Here is a 6,000-nt window from a genome sequence, read left to right as displayed (position 1 = left end):
GATGGTATAAAACATCTGCTCAAACTGAACCCTTCCAAGCTCCAAAAGGTAACAAAATATGCTTTATTTTACTCTTGTGTCATTGTTACTCTAATATCAAGAGTTACATATTGTAACGTGTTCATAATGCTGTTATGCTTTAAATAAGGATGCATTTAATGTTAACGTTGTACTTTATTCATTTGGTGTGATTGGATGTTCAAGTTGAATATGGAAAAATGCTCCACCCCCTGGGGAGTTGTGAGGGGAACCACAGAGAGAGGAGTCAGATAGAGTGCCTCGCTGGTTCAAGTGCGGTTCTCTTATAAGTCGGGGTGTGTGCGGCGTGGGCTGTGGCCGACAACAGCCTCTAATAAACACCCCTGGTTATTAAAAACACCTCGCCCTTGTATGAGAACGCTACAATATAATAGCGGCAAGTAGAGAGCCATCCTTATTAGATATAGATCTGAGTCGCTAATGATTGGCGAAACATTCATGCATTTAAGGGTTAATATATATATATAATAATATATAATATGTCCATGCTGAATAAAAGTATTAATTTTCTTTCTTTTTAAACAGTAGCATACATTTTACAAATTATTTCTCTTCAATCTGGGGTTTTCCGAAAAATACTATAGAATTCAATGCATTTTGTGTACATGAACTTTGATTTGCTTACATACAAAGCAGCAGAGGGCATGAAATAGTGTGTTCCATTACAGCAGGACCTTAAAGACATTGGACAGAGGGGGGATTCCAATCAATCAGGACAGAGGACGCCGGCTGAGCATGGGGAGCACCGGGACGTTTCCCAGTGGGTTGGTCGACTTGCGGGTCAGATGTCAATACTATAGCTACAAGGTAAACACACAAAGGGAAAAAAGGTTCTAACATTGTCACACCAAGTATACCACCAAACCAATTGTTTGTTGTCCACATCTGTCAAATTTTAAAACAGGTTGCTATGATAACATTCCATTATGCATTTCTCAGATTTATTGTTTGTTGTCCAATTTACATGTGCTAATTGTGTAACATACACTACCTTTCAAACGTTTGGGGTAGTAAGAACTTTTTTCAGAAGAAATTAATACTTTTATTAAAATACTTTTAAGATCTTACAGACCACAATCTTGCACAATAGTGTAAAAATATGATTTCAGACATATCAAAACTGTCAAAAATCTATATACTTGTAAATGAACTAGATAACAGAGCAGGCATTGTTTGTATTTGGCTGGTAAAGATGACAGTTTTTTAGTCCCTGGATAACATCAAACTCAAAATGCTCCTTTTTCACAAACAGAAATGTTTTTTTTTTTAACTCAACAAGCAGTTCACCATCAATCACTCTCTCTCTCCACTCAGAATCAACACACAAGTGTAATCTTTAAAAAAGATTGAAGATGCAGATATCAATCTGGAAAGGGATTATGGGAAGCCACTCCACTCAGACTCGAGTAGAGCAGAGGCTCAGAGAACATCCAACATTGTAACACCTAAACATGGTCCAGCACGGATACATATAGATGAATCTGCTGCGATATAGATTATGATTATGCTTTTCACCATCTATAGTCTACTACATGAGTACATAAAAAGTGCATTAACATAAACTATACAGTACAACAAGACTCCAAAGACCAATTAAAAGTAATTAAATTAGCATTCAAAATCAACAAACTGAAATAACAATGACTGAATAAAATTAAATTTTAAATCGCAGTATTTTCTCACTACAAAGAAATAATTAATGATCCAGATCACAGGTTACGAGTGTAGAAACACGAGTGCATTACGTGCATTACGTGCCAGCGCATGCCTAAATTGAGGAAAATGTCGGACTGTATTGATCATCCTGGATCCATGGTCTTTAGTGTGGAGAGAGATGCATACAGGGAAAAAAGAGCCATTATATATGTAATTACATCAATCAGCCCTGAACATTTTTTAACAAGTCACCTATACATTATTATAATTGACAGATCCACCTTGCCACTCCCTCTAAGTCCCGCCTACTGTTTGCATTTCCAAAACCAGCAGCATCTTTGCAGAGCTCAGCATCCCTGTGTCTGTGTTCATACTGAAAGCTACACTGCTATTTCATGCCCTGCCAAGTCTAGGCAGTCCATAAAACACCTGCATGCTGTTCAAAACTTATCATTGATCTCAATGTGAATCCTCTGTCTTTTTTCCTTTCTCTATGAATCCCCATTCAAGATGCCAGTAGAGTATGGTATCAGTATTTTTTTGCACGATTATTCACTGCCACTTCTTGTCAGCTGGGTACTGAAGCAAGTAATCACACAGTCTTTGGGACTAATTAAATGCGACTTTCAATCGTTCCCCCAACAGTCTCACTTCCTGCACCACTAAACAGGTTAATTAAAGTGATCGGTTATTCATTGTTCTGTCCATCTGTATAATATTTGATCTCCTGCCTCTTTTTAGACATACCAGATTAAATTGAGATAATGAAATGCTGCTTTTTTTCTCATTTTCAGTCTTCTGTTGCTCACTATACAGGCTGTCAACAAACACCAACATTATTCTTTGTCTGTCTGTCCAGGAATCAGTTAATAAATCAATGAGTTGAACCTTCTGACTGTTTTTCTCTCACAGCCCAAACACAGCTCCATCTAGCATGTATTCAGTTCTCTCTGCTACATACATACACACACACACACACGTTCTTTGACTTCAACTGTTTTTAAGCTAAGCTAATAATATTTTCTATTGCTTAACCCAAAGCCTCTCCCTCACAGAATTTTTTTTTTCTTCGCATTTTGCATTTTCATTAAAGGTAGTGACATTAATAGTTTTAATATTAAAGTTGGTACTGAAGTAGCAACAGATCCTTTCTTTCAAAAATCTATCCCTCACAGCCTTGTTTTCATCTGTGTTAAATTCAATATAGCATCTAACCTGATAAGGTCTATTGGAGAAGTCTGGCATATGTCACCAGAGAGAAGTCTGTTCACCAGAAGATCTATTATTACATTTTGATTAAAAATGACATGGTCAAAAAAAAAAGAGAAAATGCATGGATGAATCATTCACAAGCTATACAGGTCTTTCTTGGAAAGGGTTTTTACAATGTTTTTCAGGCTTGTTCAATATAACAAACACTTATTGCATATGCACCTGGAACAGTCCTTTAGACACTAACAGTTTACAGACGGTAGACAATTAAAGTCACAGTTCCAATAACTTAGAACACTAAAGAGACCTTTCTAGAGACTCTGAAAAACATTAAAAGAAAGCTGGCCAGGGTTCCTGATCTGACCTGCGTGAACATGCCATAGTCCTGCTGCAGGAGACATGAGGACTGCAGATGTGGCCAGAGCAATAAACTGCAATGTCCTTAATTTAAGACACCTAAGACAGTGCTACTGGGAGACAGAAAGGACAGCTGATCGTGCTTTCAGTGCCAAACCACATGTAAACATGTGTGCCCCCCAAGACGAGTTCAAGAACTTGCAAGTGCCTGATGGAAGAGTAGAGTAACACCTCACAGCCAGAACTGGCAAATCTGGCTCAGTCCATTATGATGAGATGCGCTGTATGACTTAAAAGCAGCTGGTGGATACACCAAATATTGCCTGCTACTTTAATAGTTGATGAATACTTTTATACACACATATATTTACATGTTAGGACATTAGCTAAAAAAAAACTGGGGGGAAAAAAACAGTGAGAGGGCATTTCTTTTTCTTTTTTCTTCTTTTTTTGCCGAGTTTATACAGTGGATAAATGTGGATTTTGGATGTTGCTAATGTGCATGGTCACAATGTCCCCAGAATTATTTCAAAGCACAGTGATACCACTACCATGCAAAATGTAAAGCACTGAGTCTGGTCAAGGAACAATAGTCAGCATTTTGACAGAAGGATGTGGGACCACAAAAGACCTGGATGAGACCTCCAACCTCCAATTATAGCCAACGGCTATAAGAGGCTGGATTGGGAAGTGGTTCACCAGAAAAGAAACCATTTATTATTATTTATCTACTGCAAAAAAACAACAAAAAAAACACCTTGCATTTGCAAAAGAACATATAACCTGAATATAGAACAATTGAGCTGCATTCTGCAGTCCGACAAGTCAAAACTTAAAAAACGTTTCAGGTATGTTAGTAGGAGACGACTGTAGTGTTTTAATATCAAATGCATGCGTGGCACAATTAAGCACGGCAGGGGAAACATAATGGTATTAGGGATGCATGTCTGCAGCAGGTGTTGGAAGGATCTACAAAGCTGCCACTTTGAAAATGGACAAATGCTTGGGAATCCTGCTGAAGTATGGAGGATCTGTTTGGAGATCAAATGCATTTTCCAACATGATAACGATCCCAGACACTTGAATTGTGATAACTCATGCCGGTCTTCCAATGAAGCTTAAATTTGGGAAGAACTTAAAGAGGATTGGAAAGAAGTTGCACGACACATGTGCAAAGTTTAGTGTGTCAATACCCAAGAGAACTTTTTTCCCAGGAGAAAGTATTTTGAGTTTGACAGCCCCTGGTCACCATTCACTTTCATTATACAGAAAATTTGAAAATGGAAATATTTCCTTTTGTGGTCTATGAAAGAAAGAAAAAAAAACCAGTTCTAAAGGACACTAGGAAGTGTAAATGATGACAGAATTGTCCTTTTTCGGTGAACTATCCCTTAAAGACATTATGCTTCGTTAAGTCATTTTCCTGATTGGGACCATTAGCCATTCCCCACCATGCAGGTGATCACAGGTTGTACTATCCTTTTGGGCACATTCGGTCCCCACGATGATGGCAAAACCTGACACATCTTCCACACCATATTCAGATAAACGATAAAGTGACAATACCCATAATGCCCCTGAGGAGAGCTTGCCTTTGAGAGCTATCTTTTCCTCCATTCATAATCATTTCCTTAATGGGTGAGGTGGTTGAAAGCACAATGTGAAAAAGCATTAAAAAAAAATCATCATCTAAAAGACAATCATTACTCGTTTCTCTGTTGTGCTCTTTGAAGTAAAAGGTCAAGTTGTTCTGTCTGTGTGAAGGACTGTGCCGTGTTTGAGTAATTATCTCGGACTGGAATTGCCAGAGATTTGGACTAATTATTTTTGCTGTTAGAACCCTAACGAGCAGCCGAACTGTAGGCGTGAGCTGGCAGAACATGATCAGTGCTTACAAATGAACACTAACAATCAGACAATACATTTTACACTAAAACACACACATTCAGCCAAGCTCTGTATCACAAAACAGCCAGCTGTGCTCCTAATGTCACCTTTGCAATGAGGACAAGCGTGAGTGAGGCTGAACTGAAGTCTGGTCACACAAAGCTTCCACTTTTGATTGCAGTCTAGAAGATGGAGGTAAAAGAGATCTTTCATATGATGCTGAAGAAACCAAATAAAACTTATGGAGAATGGAGAAACGGATGATTTCACCCAAGAAACTAAGAGCATTTTAACTCTCTTAACGACTTCTCATTATCACAGAATTCTGAGAATCAATTCCAGAAACTTCATTGCTTATTAGATACCAACATCTTTGCTGGAATTTTTTTTACTGTATCCAGCATAATTTCAAAACACACTGCGTTTTATTTTTTAGCAACACATTAAATGCCATTAAGTGCTTGAGAGTACACAGAATTAGATGTTTAAATGTCAAAAAACCACTTGAGTCACATAATGGCAGTTACGCTGCCGGAGGATAACAGAATGGAAAGAATGACTAAATTACATTGCTTTTTTTTTTTTTTCAGCTGTGACATTAACTAAAAGGAACGGAAGTTTTAGCAGGGCATTATTCTCTTGGAGCCTTTGACAAACACTTTGATACTCTGCTGTGACTGAAAGAAAAATATGAGCAAAACCTACAAAATATGAGCGATTATAAAAATATTTGTGCTGTCAAATTGATTAATCGCATCTAACAAGCGTTTGTATGTATGTATGTATGTATGTGTACTGTATATACACATACATACATAATGTTAGATGCGATTAATCGATTTGACAGGA

This window comes from Squalius cephalus, assembly GCF_949319135.1.
Source record: "Squalius cephalus genome assembly, chromosome: 21".
Lineage (NCBI taxonomy): Eukaryota > Metazoa > Chordata > Actinopteri > Cypriniformes > Leuciscidae > Squalius > Squalius cephalus.
Note: the sequence above shows the minus strand (reverse complement) of the source record.